This window comes from Lepidochelys olivacea, assembly GCF_965140295.1.
Source record: "Lepidochelys olivacea isolate rLepOli2 genome assembly, chromosome: 7".
Lineage (NCBI taxonomy): Eukaryota > Metazoa > Chordata > Testudines > Cheloniidae > Lepidochelys > Lepidochelys olivacea.
This window is the reverse complement of record NC_140417.1, coordinates 96,433,135-96,449,415: the sequence shown is the minus strand read 5'-3', so window position 1 is coordinate 96,449,415 and position 16,281 is coordinate 96,433,135.

The following is a 16,281-nucleotide window of genomic DNA, read 5'->3' as shown; positions in this document are numbered from 1 at the left end:
TGTTTTGGGGGGTTGTTTTGATGTATTTCTAACGGTACCTGTCACTGTGGTATCTATCACCTAAGACTCTTGGGCTCTGGGTAGGCAGAAAACCGACTTCTTTCATTGGCAGGTCATTATAACCATTGTAGCTCCTCCTCCACTCCTTCAGTACATTGTCTGGCTGTCTGGCAGATAGAAGACAAGTCATCTGGCTCAGCATATCCGTGGCTCCATCCACTTACCTCCTGAGTAAGATTAAGCAATACCTGAAGGATGCAGCTGGAAAAAGGAAGAAATAACCTTGGGGGCTACTCTGGGAGAAAAAGAGAAGATGGTAATCTCAGGTTTGTGAATTATACTCATTCCTAGCACAATGCCCTCATTCATTACCCATCTTTTATCCTATGATAGGTGGAGCTGGCAGCACTATTTATTAAGTTTGCCTTACACTTCCTGTTACAAGACCCCATTTTCAGTTGCTTGTAACTTTGCCACATTAACCATTTTGGCTGAAGTTTTCCATGGTCTGCCTCAGCCTGAATTTATTTGGAAAATTTCATCCAAAAACCACTCAGCCATTACCACAAATAAAGCTAGGGAAAAATATATTGGTTTTTTGCCCATGGTAAACAATTCTGGTGATCTTTTGTTTGAACAGCTCTGCTTCGCCCTTGCTCTGGAGCAAAGAGTTGAAATTTGGCAGGAGGATGGCCTTTGTGTCAAGGAAATGGCTTTTACCAATTACCATCCACATGAATCTGCCCAAATTTGGTCAAGTGTTTGAAAAATAGCAGGTCACACATTTTCAACACCTTTAATTTTAGCAACTAAATTCTCCAAAGATTCCATTCTCACTGAGCACACTACAGCCTCTCACAGCTTCAAGCACTGCATATGTGTCATCCCCACACAGTGACTGAGCATGCTCCAGCCCAGGGCTATGGGTGCTCAGGAGCACTTTCCATGTAATGGTTCCTCCAGCTGCTCTGGCCTGGGATGGGGCCAGGTACCAGAGCTGAGAGCAGGGAGCCTGTCTTTTTTGTGCTCTCAATGACCCCCTTGCTAGCACCTATGCAGCATACAAGAGGAAGTTGTCCTATTCAAATTCAGAGTGGACAAAGGCTGAACTAGAGGGAGGGAAAGGAGTAGAGTGTGACAAGGAATCTGGTGAGATTAGGACTGGAGAGGGAGAAACTGTGACTGTCACTGGCTGGGAAAGGAGACTGAGACTGGAAGGGAGTAGTGGCAGGAACTGGAAGCCGGTGGTTGGTGGTGTGGAGGCTGGATTTATTGGGCAAGGATACTGGCAATAGGGGCCAACATGGTGAGGGGAGGCTGGGATTGGTTGGGCAAGGAGACTGGGAGTTGGTGAGGGAAATGGAGTGGAGATTGGGAGCGAGTTAGCTGAGGTGGGGAACACTGAGATCAGCTGAGGAACTGGGAAAAGGGGAGAGTCTGAGGAACTGGGAAAAGGAGATTGGGACTAGGAAGTAGTCAGGGGCTGTGGGGAGGGAACAACAACTCTGACAAAGAGCTGGAGTGCTGAGGGAGAACCGGCACTGGCTGGCCAAAGAGCCTGGTACAAGGAAAAAGGGAGAAAGGACAGTGGAGCAAAGAGCCAGCATTGGAGAGAGACTGAGATTGGATAATGAATGCCGGGAGGACACTAGAACTGGGATCCAGTGCTCAGGGAGGGGAAAGAGAGATGTGATGGGGAGCTGGGAGTGGGGACCTGGGACTGGCTGAGCAAAGACTGACCTGGGAGTGAGTCTGGGGAGAGTCAAAGACTGGGAGGGGGAAAAGTGGGACTTGGACAGTGACCTGGAGGGAGAGACTAAGACTGGCTAGGCAAGGAGACAGGGATATGAAGCCTGAGGAGTGGAGACTGGGATTTTGTATCTCTATTTATTTCTGTTTTCTCTCTCTCATGTTCCCCCATATGCTGCTCTGGCTAGGAGACTGCACCCAGCTGCTTTGTTCCTGATGTAGACACTAAAAATCCCTTTAGGAAAGAAGCTAGACTTCATCGCCCACTCAGGCACAGTGCTGACTTCAGCACTGACTGAACAGTGCTGGCCTTTGTATTGATAGGATTACATCACAGTGCAGAGCTAAAATATTTAGGCAACAATGTGTAACAGAATAACCCTTTCCTGCCTAGTTTGAGCAGGTATTCCCTTTGTGTGGAACAGGAATACCACTAGTACTGGTAATATCTTACTGCTCACAAAATTTTGACATTTTAAACTGCACCCACTGTTCAATTGTCCAGGTAAATTGTGATATTCCAATTCTGTCAGCGGGAATTAAGCGTAGTTGTAGTTGTCAGTCCCAGGACATTAGAGAGACAAGGTAGGTGATATCTTTTATTGTTTACATTGCTCCAGTAAAAGATATTCTCACCCACCTTGTCTCTTTAATCAAGAATTAGCTCATATTATTGGCCTTCAGCTGTTTTTGCTATGAGCAGATAGGTGGGACTGGATTCCTCTTTGGCCATGTCTAGGGGTGTGCGATGCCCTTGCTCGTGTGCACGTATTTGTGGTAACTCAATTAGAGCTAGCACGGGTACAAATAGCAGTGTAGCTGTAGAAGCACAGGCAGAGGCATGGCTGAGTCGTGCTGTCGGGGGCTTCTCGTGCTTCCCCTTTGAACTTATCAAATTCAGGCTCACAAATATTCCTGGTCCCCTGTCATTCTTCTGAAGGCACCTCAATGTGTCGGGGTGATGTGGCTCATACCTTTTTTGCTCAACAGGCAGAAATAAAAAGAGGAACTTTAGGTTTTAGTCCCAAGTATTTTGCATGCATTTTGTCTCCTTTTAATTCTCCCCTCCCTTCCTTAGGTCACTCCTATGAAATCTCCCCAGAGCACTTTATCCTTGAGCAGAGAATCAGCCCTAATAGCTATGTAAAGTAGAGATGCTATTTCAGTGCACTTCATTTTTTTTTTGAGTAGAGGAAAAAAAAAACCCTCTGCAAAGCAGCTCTTTGAGATACACACTTTGTTGAAGGTGAAATGTCTGAGGTGGTTTTAGATGGAGGTAGTGAGCACTGTGGAACTGAGATTAGATCTGATTGGTTTTTTTCTTTACTACGGAAGTAGCTTTTCTAGTCTTTTAGGGCCCATTCGAGCCAAAATCCATCGAGAGTCTTCTGAGATGCACAGACCAGGGAAGCTAGATGATCCCGCTATTCCGCAGAAAAGATGCCTTGCTGCAGATGGCAAAACACAAAACCCCCAGCTCTGCAGCAGTAGGTTATGGAGTTGCCTGGAGGGATAAAATGTCATGTAAATGAACTTGCTGCCTCCTGAATTCTGATAGTAAATCTACTTTTCATATCTTTTCCCCACTCAGGCCATATCTACATTTTGGCTGCCACAAGTTACATTGGCATAAAGCTGCTGCAGTTAGTATATCACTTGTGCACATGAATACTTGGCTCCTTGCATCAGTGCTGCGTGTACGTATCAAAAGTGCTTGTGTCGATGTACAGTATAGTGCACCATGGGTAGGCATCGCAGTGTGCAACTCTCCACTGCTCAGCACACTGTCTTTTTTGGGGAAAAATGGGGTTGGAGGGGTTGGTAATGCATGACTGGGCAGAAACAAGTCACACAGGAGTGACTGGGAGCAAGGGGTCAAGTTCCAGCATGCAACTTTCTCCATCCCCTAATATCACCATATCCTATCATTTTAGCACCTTTTTAAAAAATCCCATAAAACCACACAGCCCTCCTCACTGTCCACCATCTCTGATAGAAGTATGGAACCCGCACAGCTCTGCATTGTTGTAATGGGCATTGCAAGCACAGCTTCTCCAGTTTTTGCAGAGATGCAAAAAGAACCACATCATCATGGAGGACGGATTTGTGTGGGACATAGTGAAAAACCAATTCAAGGTTGTTGGTAGTGTTCATGGAGCAACTGCAGATGGTGGAGCACCTCTTCTGGGCCCAAGAAATGAGCACAGATTGGTGGGATGGCATTGTAATCCAGGTTTGGGATGATGAGCAGTGGCTGCAGAACTTTTGGATGCTAAAGGCCACCCTCTCCCTCCTGTGCAGGAACAACAGAATGAGAGCTGCACTGACGGGGAGAAGCAACTGGCAATCACACTATGGAACCTTTCAACACTGGGTTGTTGCAAGTCAGTGGGAAATCATAGGGGAATTGGAAAATCCACCATGGGGGCCATTGTCATGCAAGTGTTCAGGGCCATTACTCATGGACTGTCACATTCAGCAATGTGCAGGATATCGTGATGGATTTGCACCAGTAGGGTTCCTGAAGTGCAGTGGGGTGATAGATGGCACCAATAGGTATCCCTGTTTTGCCACCAGCCCATCGTGCTCCAGAGACTATCAATAGAAAGGATTACTTTACTATGGTTATGCAAGCCTTGGTGGATCACCAGGCATGCTTCACCAAATCACTGTTGGCTGGTTAGGGAAGGTTCATGATGCTTGCATCTTTAAGAACACAGGACCGTTCAAAAAGCTGCAAGCAGGGACTTTCTTTCACAACCATGAATTACCATTGGTGATGTTGAAATGTCAGTAGTGATCCTTGTAGACCTGGCCTACCCCTTACTCTCTTTGCTCATGAAGCCATATACCAGCCATTTCAACAGCAGCAAGGAAAGACTCAACCACAAGCTCAGCAAGTGCAGAATGACAGTTGAATGTGGTTTTGATAGATTGAAGGGACAATGGCGTTGTTTACTCATAAGATTGGATCTCAGTGAGAAAAACATCCCAAAGGTTATACCTGCCTGCTGTGTCCTGCATGATATTTGTGAGGGAAAGGGGGAAAAGTTGCCACAGGAGTGGAGGGCAAAGGTGGAGCGGCTGTCTGCTGAGTTTGAACAGCCAGACACAAGGGCTGTTAGGACCCACTGTGGAGCTATACAGCTGAGGGAGGCCTTGACAGAACACTTAAGCTATGTCTACACTACCACTTATTTCAGAGTAGCAACCATGTTAGTCTGTGTCCACAAAAAGAAAAGGAGTACTTGTGTCACCTTAGAGACTAACAAATTTATTTGAGCATAAGCTTTCGTGAGCTACAGCTCACTTTATCGGATGCATTCAGTGGAAAATACAGTAGGGGGATTTTATATACACAGAGAACATGAAACAATGGGTGTTACCATACACACTGAAAGGCGAGTGATCAGGTAAGGTGAGCTATTACCAGCAGGAGAGAAAAAAAACTTTTGTAGTGATAATCAAGGTGGGCCATTTCCAACAGTTGACAAAAACATGTGAGGAACAGTAGGGAGGAAAAATAAACATGGGGAAATAATTTTACTTTGTGTACCCACTCCCAGTCTTTATTCAAGCCTAAGTTCATTGTATCCAGTTTGCAAATTAATTCCAATTCAGCAGTCTCTCCTTGGAGTCTGTTTTTGAAGTTTTTTTGTTGAAGAATTGCCACTTTTAGGTCTGTAATCGAGTGACCAAAGAGATTGAAGTGTTCTCCGACTGGTTTTTGAATGTTATAATTCTTGACATCTGATTTGTGTCCATTTATTCTTTTATGTAGAGACTGTCCAGTTTGGCCAATGTACATGGCAGAGGGGCATTGCTGGCACATGATGGCATATATCCCATTGGTAGATGTGCAGGTGAACGAGCCTCTGATAGTGGCTGATGTGATTAGGCCCTATGATGGTGTCCCCTGACAATAGATATGTGGACACAGTTGGCAACGGGCTTTGTTGTAAGGATAGGTTCCTGGGTTAGTGGTTCTGTTGTGTGGTGTGTGGTTGCTGGTGAGTATTTGCTTCAGGTTGGCGGGCTGTCTGCTGGCATAACTTATATTGCTCAGGGGTGTGAATAAACCACCCCCCCAAGTGACATAAGTTACACTGACATAAGCACCAGTGTGGACAGCACTATGTCAGCGGAAGATCTTCTCCTGCCAACATAGCTACCGTCACTCATGGGGGTGGATTAATTATGTCGATGGGAGACCTCTCTGCCATCGGCATAGAGCAGTCAGGTTACACTACAGATCTTACAGTAGCACAGCTACTGCAATGGCATCAGCTGCAGATAAAACACACAGAGCTACAATTGTCAGTGTGGTCACAACACAAAGCGAAAGTTAAGGTTCAGAACTCCCTTCCCTTGCTCCCCTAAAGTTTTAACAAGACCTGCTTGTGGACATGTCTGTTTGGGAGTGGTTGTACATGGCACCACTCACAGCACTAGCATGGTGAGTGCGGCCAGCCAGGGGTGAGGGAAATGAGCAAAGGAATTGCTTACTTTCATGAAACTATGAGTGTAGGGCAGTGGCACTGAATACTGGCACCATTTTCCACAGGCAGTGGTGAGTTTAGCAGATATCTCACTGCTGAGGGTAACAAAGGCAGAGAGAATACAGCTGCTGCTGGTGTCCCAAAGCTGCCAGGGCCTCTATGCCACTAGCCTGTTTACTGCAGTCATGCCTGCAGAAATTTCTGCCAGCCAGTGTGAGACAGTGTCCTATCATGGAGACAAATAAGACTGCCATGCCTAGAAACCTTCAGGAGATGATTACAGAGTACTTCTATGAAAGTTTCATCCAGGTCTCTCAGGACGATTCAAGGGAAATCCCTATGTACATCAACAAACTGCTCTGCATTGCACTTCCTCCCCCTTACCTAACTCTACCTCTCCTCTACTTCTTCTAGTAGGAGTAAATGAATGAAAAGTCAATAGCTGTGTCCTGCTAAGTTGGGGGAGCCATCTTCTGTATATCATTTTAATGAGAAATACATTTATACGCTTACCTGAGGTTCTTTCTCCTGCATCAGGCTCGCCCGTGCTCAATTGCTGGGACTGACTGGACTGTGCTTGCATAGTCTGGTGAGAGCTCTGTGCTTGCATAGTCTGGTCAGAGCTATTACTCCACTAGCTGGAGCAGAATTGTGTTTTGTTTAACAAGAAATAAAAATGTGGTCAGGTGTGGGAATCGTTTTCACAGTTGTGCTGCAGTATAAGGACTGTTACTTCTTCTCTATGATACTGATATTTGGGAGCTCATCATCCTTCTAGTCTAATTACTGTTTTATTCATTCTTTTTAAGACATTTAAGACCACATTGTTGTTCATTCTATCGTTTTGGCTGATCTCAGCAATGGAGTTCTAAACCAAGGAGAGCCGCATACCTCTAGGCCGCAGCACTTTTAAATGTTGTCTCTGACTGACAGACATTCAAAAACCTTCCCCAATATTGTGATACCAGTGGCCTCTTTGGATACGCTCACGTGAGCAGCCCAACATCATATCCAGGCAACTCTGCCCTTAGGGAGTTCTCAGCAAGGAACACCTAGCATTCCATTATAGCTACAAAGGGAATACAGCCTCCTCATAACGGTAAGTAAACTGCATTGTCTTAGAGGCTACCACCCGGAAGCTGAGTCAAACCCTAAGACTTTATTTCTCTATATGGTCGCATCTTTGAGCCAGAATATGATTCCTAAGGGACCATTTCTGCATTCCTTGCACATCCCCAAGCTGTTGCTGTGCAAGCAATGCAGGACTAGGCCCTAGCTATGCCATGAAGCTGTTCTGGATCAAATTCTATCCTCAATTACACAAAGGCAACCTCAGTGACAAGAGTAGGATTGCACAGGTGTTACCTATGGGCAGAATTTGACCCTATTATTTTAACTTCTGAGTTTGTTTCTCCATAAAACACTTTCCTAAAGATAGATAGATGGCATCTGCAAACTACTCTACCTGTTCTATTCGCAGAAATGGACTAGTTTTAGTTGATTTAACACATTCATTGTCTGTACTGCATTCAATAGGTGTGTCTCCCATGAAAAGCCATCCTGCCTTTTTGAAATAACTATAGCTTTCAGCCCCAAAATGAAGAACTGAAGCTGCAAACTTCAATGTGGTTTTTAGAGTCCCCTTCAGATGCAGAAAATCAATTGGTCTAAAGTAATTTATCTAAAGGACAGACCTTTTTGGGAGGTTATTTTGTATGCAACATTGTTGTGGCTGTGTTGGTCTTAGGATATTAGAGAGACAAGGTAGATGAGGTAATATCTTTTATTGAACCAACTTCTGTTGGTGAGAGAGACCAGCTTTTGAGCTTACACAGCTCTTCTTCTGGTCTGGGAAATGTACTCCAAGTGTCACAGCTAAACACAAGGTGAAACAGATTTTTTAGTATAAGTAGTTAACACAGGGGACCATTCAAGATGAAATGGCCAATACCTCTCCAATTGAGTGGGGGGAAAGGAGAAAAAAAGCAGGGGTGGGAGGATGGTTAGCCATAAACCCATTGTCTTTATTCAGTTCATGATTTTTAGTGTCTAGCAAAATTATGAATTTAAACTCATGTACTCATCTTTTGAAGATGTTGTGCAGGTTTCCTTTGAGGATGAGGACTGACAGGTCAGAAATAGAGTGATCATTTTGTGAAAAGTGTTCACCCACAGGTGTTGATACAGTGTTTTTGTCTTTTATCTTTTTTTGTGTGATTTCATTTGAGAGATTAGCAATTGTCTCATTTCACTTACATAGTTGTTGTTAGGGCATTTAGCACACTGGATGAGGTACATTACATGTTGTGATAGGCATGTTTAGTACCCAAGGATCTTGAAAGGTGTAGCGGGGGTGGGGGGTGATCCGGGCAGTTTCTTGTATGTAGTTGTCTGTAGGATTTCATTACTGAAGCTGATCACTGTGTCCCGGAAATTGATCCTAGTGTGAGAGTGTTCTACAGAGAGTTTAATGGATAGGTGGTGAGTTTGCTTGACAAGGTCATCTGTCCAGATGATGAAAATAGCATTGATGTATCTCTGCTATATCACTGGGTTGCATGTTGCATTTATCCAGAAATTCTTTCTCATGGTGGCTTATGAAAACATTGGCCATACTAGTACCCATAGTTGTTCTTATGGCTTTAACAAAATGTTTGTTATGGAATGTTAAATTGTTATGGGTGAGGATAAAATAGATGAGTTTGGGGTGGATGGCTGAGTGTTGTCCATTTTCTTGTAGATATTGAGGCAGGCGGCGATGCCATCACTGTGAGAAATGTTGCCATTATGGATGTCTCTTCCCTATACATGAACACCCCTCACAATGACAGCATCACCGCCTGCCTCAAATGTTTGTAAGACAATGCACAACATGCAGATATCCACCGCACCAACAATAAACGCTTTGTTCAAACCACTGGAATAGCCATGGGTACTCAGATGGCTTCCCAATATGCCAACCTCGTGGTCAGGTAAAATATATTACCTCACAGATCTTTTATTTGTATGTGACCTCCATCAAACTGAAATTTTATGAATGAACATCTGAAATAATTCTTTGTTAGCTAAACAGTACCATTTTCACACCTGGGATTATGGGTATTATTGACAAGATTTATTTTCTCCCACAATTTACCATTCATTAGGGGAAAAGTGAAATATTATTTTGACACTGAGTTGCAACCATCTGTGCCCCTGTATCACAACATTTTTAATGTTCTATTGCAGCTGTTATAGTTGGCCTCAAAAGAGATTAAAATCTGGCAAAAGAGTACAAATATTTAACTATGAACAGAACATATGTGTATGTTAACAGCACATTGTTTGCTCTCTAGGTTTTTAACAGCTGCATATAATGACACAATCTTTTGCACACACTAATTTTCATAAAATACATAACATGGTTGTTAAGTAGCAAAACAAATGCTACAATTTGAGGGTTGCTGAGGAATTTTAATATTTTTCTTGTTTTTGCAAAGACCACACTTTGCCGCTGCATGGACCTGCAGTATAAGGCAGATACTATATTAATGCATCCAATATAATGATGCATTTTATTGCATTAGCAAAAACATTGATTTGATTTCTGTTAAAATGAATCTATTCTCACAATGTTAAGTTAAGAATTTCATTTTAGTCATTTTGTACAGTAATATTTGGTATATAATAGCAACAGCAATACCCTTCAGGCAAGAGTGAGGAATTGGCTTTCAGATGACTTATTTCAGAGAGAGACAATGAGATTACTAAATTGAGGTGTAGCTGATATCAGCGCCCAAAGCCACTCCTAAGCTGCTTTGCAGTCTATGTGATGAAAGGTCTACTTGCTTCGTTTTTGTTTTGTTTTGTTTTTGTAAATGATGGAAAAACAGAGGCAAAATTCAATAGTGTAATAGGCCTCATAAAAGTATCTGTCAATGAGACATTTTGATGCCCGTCTGTTATTAAAGAGGTCTTTAGAACATATTCTATCTAATTTTCCGTTCAATGCTAATGAATATGGTACACATTGTCTGGACACGTGATTTTTCTACAGATTAAAGCTAAATATGAGTCTCAATAATACAATAAAAACATCCATGTGAATGCTGAACTTAAAAACATTGCAGAAATAAAAGTAGTCAGTATTTCTAAATGCAGAGATTATACTGGTGTAGTTGAGTTGGCATAGCTATTTTCTGGCAGTGTACTTAAGTTGATGGAAGCCCTCTTCTGTCGATGAAGAGAGGGAAGAGCATCTTCGCAAGCAGGCCGGCTAACCTAGTGAGGAGGGCTTTAAACTAGGTTCACCGGGGGAAGGAGACCAAAGCCCTGAGGTAAGTGGGGAAGTGGGATACCGAGAGGAGGCACGAGCAGGAGCATGTGAGAGGGGAGGGCTCCTGCCTCATACTGAGAAAGAGGGGCTATCAGCAGGTTACCTCAAGTGCCTATATACATATGCACAAAGCCCAGGAAACAAGCAGGAAGAACTGGAAGTCCTGGCACAGTCAAGGAATTATGATGTGATTGGAATAACAGAGACGTGGTGGGATAACTCACATGACTGGAGTACTGTCATGGATGGATATAAGCTGTTCAGGAAGGACAGGAAGGGTGGGGGAAAGGTGGGGGAGTTGCACTGTATGTAAGAGAGCAGTATGACTGCTCAGAGCTCAACTATGAAACTGCAGAAAAACCTGAGAGTCTCTGGATTAAGTTTAGAAGTGTGAGCAACAAGGGTGATGTCGTGGTGGGAGTCTACTATAGACCACCAGACCAGGGGGATGAGGTGGACGAGGCTTTCTTCCGGCAACTCGCAGAAGTTACTAGATCGCAGGCCCTGGTTCTCATAGGTGACTTCAATCACCCTGATATCTGCTGGGAGAGCAATACAGCGGTGCACAGGCAATCCAGAAAGTTTTTGGAAAATGTAGGGGACAATTTCCTGGTGCAAGTGCTGGAAGAACCAACTAGGGGCAGAGCTCTTCTTGACCTGCTGCTCACAAACCGGGAAGAATTAGTAGGGGAAGCAAAAGTGGATGGGAACCTGGGAGGCAGTGACCATGAAATGGTCGAGTTCAGGATCCTAACACAAGGAAGAAAGGAGAGCAGCAGAATACAGACCCTGGACTTCAGAAAAGCAGACTTTGACTCCCTCAGGGAACTGATGGGCAAGATCCCCTGGGAGAATAACATGAGGGGGAAAGGAGTCCAGGAGAGCTGACTGTATTTTAAAGAATCCTTATTGAGGTTACAGGGACAAACCATCCCGATGTGTAGAAAGAATAGTAAATATGGCAGGCGACCAGCTTGGCTTAACAGTGAAATCCTTGCTGCTCTTAAATACAAAAAAGAAGCTTACAAGAAGTGGAAGATTGGACAAATGACCAGGCATGAGTATAAAAATATTGCTCGGGCTTGCAGGAGTGAAATCAGGAAAGCCAAATCACACCTGGAGTTGCAGCTAGCAAGAGATGTTAAGAATAACAAGAAGAGTTTCTTCAGGTATGTTAGCAACAAGAAGAAAGTCAAGGAAAGTGTGGGCCCCTTATTGAATGAGGGAGGCAACCTAGTGACAGAGGATGTGGAAAAAGCTAATGTACTCAATGCTTTTTTTGCCTCTGTCTTCACGAACAAGGTCAGCTCCCAGACTACTGCACTGGGCAGCACAGCATGGGGAGAAAGAAGAGGTTTGGGACTATTTAGAAAAGCTGGATGAGCACAAGTCCATGGGGCCCTATGCGTTGCATCCAAGAGTGCTAAAGGAGTGGGCGGATGTGATTGTAGAGCCATTGGCCATTATCTTTGAAAACTCATGGCGATCGGGGGAGGTCCCAGATGACTGGAAAAAGGCTAATGTAGTGCCCATCTTTAAAAAAGGGAAGAAGCAGGATCCTGGCAACTCTAGGCCAGTCAGCCTCACCTCAGTCCCTGGAAAAATCATGGAGCAGGTCCTCAAGGAATCAATTCTGAAGCACTTAGAGGAGAGGAAAGTGATCAGGAACAGTCAGCATGGATTCACCAAGGGCAAGTCATGCCTGACTAATCTAATTGCCTTCTATGACAAGATAACTGGCTCTGTGGATGAAGGGAAAGCAGTGGACGTGTTGTTCCTTGACTTTAGCAAAGCTTTTGACACTGTCTCCCACAGTATTCTTGCCAGCAAGTTAAAGAAGTATGGGCTGGATGAATGGACTATAAGGTAGATAGAAAGCTAGCTAGATTGTCGGGCTCAATGGATAGTGATCAATGGCTCCATGTCTAGTTGGCAGCCGGTATCAAGTGGAGTGCCCCAGGGGTCGGTCCTGGGGCCAGTTTTGTTCAATATCTTCATAAATGATCTGGAGGATGGTGTGGATTGCACCCTCAGCAAGTTTGCAGATGACACTAAACTGGGAAGAGTTGTAGATACACTGGAGGGTGGGGATAGGATACAGAGGGACCTAGACAAATTGGAGGATTGGGCCAAAAGAAATCTGATGAGGTTCAACAAGGACAAGTGCAGAGTCCTGCACTTAGGACGGAAGAATCCAATGCACCGCTATAGACTAGGGACCGAATGGCTAGGCAGCAGTTCTGCAGAAAAGGACCTAGGGGTTACAGTGGATGAGAAGTTGGATATGAGTCAACAGTGTGCCCTTGTTGCCAAGAAGGCCAATGGCATTTTGGGATGTATACGTAGGAACATTGCCAGCAGATTGAGGGACGTGATCATTCCCCTCTATTTGACATTGGTGAGGCCTCATCTGGAGTACTGTGTCCAGTTTTGGGCCCCACACTACAAGACGGATGTGGAAAAATTGGAAAGACTCCAGCGGAGGGCAAGAAAAATGATTAGGGGACTGGAACACATGACTTATGAGGCGAGGCTGAGGGAACTGGGATTGTTCAGTCTGCGGAAGAGAAGAATGAGGGGGGGATTTGATAGCTGCTTTCAACTACCTGAAAGGGGGTTCCAAAGAGGATGGCTCTAGACTGTTCTCAGCGGTAGCAGATGACAGAACAAGGAGTAATGGTCTCAAGTTGCAGTGGGGGAGGTTTAGGTTGGATATTAGGAAAAACTTTTTCACTAGGAGCGTGGTGAAACACTGGAATGCGTTACCTAGTGAGGTGGTGGAATCTCCTTCCTTAGAAGTTTTTAAGGTCAGGCTTGACAAAGCCCTGGCTGGGATGATTTAGTCGGGGATCGGTCCTGCTTTGAGCAGGGGGTTGGACTAGATGACCTCCTGAGGTCCCTTCCAACCCTGATATTCTATGATTCTATGATGTAGCTGTGTCTACACTTGGGGTGATGTTGGTATAACTACATTGGTCAGGGGTATATTTTTTTCACACCTTTGACCAATGTAGCTCAGCCAATAGAACTTTTCAGTGGAAACCAGGCTTCAATCTACTGGGTGAGCAGCTTGAGAAAGAAAAAATAACTTCTATGCTCAGCTCTGAAGTGAGCTGCAGCTCACGAAAGCTTATGCTCAAATAAATTTGTTAGTCTCTAAAGTGCCACAAGTACTCCTTTTCTTTTATCAAAGTACTGTTATCCTAGGAAAGTTAGCAAGTGCATTCAGCATTATCCCAATTACCAGGCAATGTCTAAACATTCTACTCAATAAGAAATTATTTATTAAAGTGAGTCTTTTCAGACTTATTTAAACAAAACTCTGTATTTAAGAGATTATATTCTACCTCACTGTTTGAAATTACAGAAACTGTCATATGAATGGAGCTCATTTGGTCCTTTTGGTACAAATGTGAGTTCTTTGTAACTGAGAATTGCTGAAGTTAATGTAAAGGGGACTCATTTATTAGAAGATTTCTTCATCGCCATCATCAATTTCTATTTCTAGGGATTGTTGAAAATTGATTGGTATTCACTGCTGTCAGCTGAAAGGTGCATTTAATGGAATTTTCCAGGGCTCTGAGATAGGAAGAAGAATGGATTGCTTTATTTCTGTGGAACAACAGAGACTTTAGAAATCTAATAATATAATTCCTAAAATTTCAGTAATTGTACCACAATATCTCCCCCCACACACACACACACACCAGTCCTGCAGTAGGTACAGTTGGACTACAGTTTCCTGTTACACAATGAGCACCAGTTAGTGGTTGAAATGTAGCAAAATCTGGTAAGTAATTTCTGAAACAAGAACTAGACTCTATTAGACTTGTTTTGTTAGTGCCTTGGGGAACTCAGAGAGGGTTCTCAAAATCCAGTTCTGAAGAAAATACTGGCTGCTGGCTTTCTCAGTAAAGGCAAATAATGGCAGGCCAAGGTACCTGCCCCACATAAAACAAAGGCATGGACATCACTTCCTGCCTTTCTCTTAGACTTAGACTCCAGCGGGCACATGTGCGGCCTGGTAAGTAATTTTTGTTTTTACCACTGCCTTGTGCAAGGCTGTGTTACCATGAGCTTAGCCCATACTCCAAGCCCTTCCTGAATGGGCTGACAGAGAAGCCGGTGACGGTGAAGCTGAAGTGGGGGATGGAGTACAAGGGCTATTTGGTGTCTGTTGACGGCTACATGAACATGCAGCTTGCAAACACAGAAGAATACATAGGTGGTGCATTGTCAGGACACCTCGGTGAAGTTTTGATAAGATGTAACAACGTCCTGTACGTTAGAGGAGTCGGAGAAGAAGATGGAGAAATGAGAGAATAAGTTTGTATATTTCTAGAAAATAAAGATTCGTTTTTCACAACTTCAAAAAAAAAATAAAAAAGGTCAGCGGCTCATTGAATTCAATGGGAGCTGCCGTTGCATTGCACCTCACAGGAAGTGTTCAGACCTTTGTAGAATGAGTACCTATGTTTTGACAGAATAAATCCAACAGAGCCCCAGGTCAAGTCTCTGAGAAGAAAGGGTGCTGTCATGCTGCCTGGAGTTGCTTTCCCTCTTCCAGCATTCAAACCGATGGGACAAGGCCTTCTGCATGTTTTCCCCATGGGTGGATAGTGCAATTAACAAATCTGTTGTCCTATGATGGCCCACTTAATTTTGATAAGTGACCAGATAGCAAATGTGACCAGATGGGTGACCAGATAGCAAATGTGAAAAATCGGGACAGGGTAGGGGATAATAGGTGCGTATATAAGAAAAAGTCCCATATATCGGGACTGTCCCTATAAAATCAGGACATCTGGTCACCCTACCTCCAAGGTAGGCAAGGGGGAGTCACCTTTCCTGTCTGAGTTCACACGTTCAGAGCAGGCATTTTTATAAAACAAACTCATATTTTACCATGTAGCATGTAATACAGACATTACATGAGGTTAATGCATGCAGCAACTTACAAGCATTTTATAGAGTCTAAGCATTTGTAAGCATCCTTAAAAATCTAACACTTATTTTGAACAATGTTAGCATATAGGTGAGCTGGTCTGGTTTCCAGCTATGAATTTGTCAGCTCAGCTGATGCCTACAGGCTTGGCAAGCCTGGCACCTGATTTACCAGAGTCAAAAGTACGTAACTCTAACTGCTTGACAATATTGTGCACCTTCAAATGGAGCTAAAATGAAAGGAAGCCCTTCCTCTGAAAAGAGGGGTAAATTCTAAAACAGATCTAAACTATGCTAAAGTCAAAGGTAAAACAGTACAAACGAGGTTTCCCTGCCTCTTCTTTTTCTGTCATGACTAGAAGTAAGTCAAAATAGCAGATTTTAATCATTAAGAAGCAAAGCCAGATCTGTCTGTTGAACAAAATATTGCCAGCCATAACAGTATCTCTCTCTTTTTAATCCCATAAACCCAGTTCAGGAATACACGGAACAGGTTCTTAAATCCATCCCCTATTTAGGAAAGTACTTAAAACCCCTTCAAATGCCACAAAAGTAACCTCAGTTAGATTTCAGCACATGCTTAAAGTTAAACACATGCTTAAGTACTTTCCTGACTATGAATACTGTCTTGAATCAGACCTTAATTCTGAAAAGCTAGTAACATGACACATTTTTCCTAAGGTTGCCAATGATTAAGGCATGGCAGGGAGATGGGCTGTGGATTGGGAAGGTTATTTTTGAGTTATGTTCTGTGTGTTATGATGAGTGTGTACT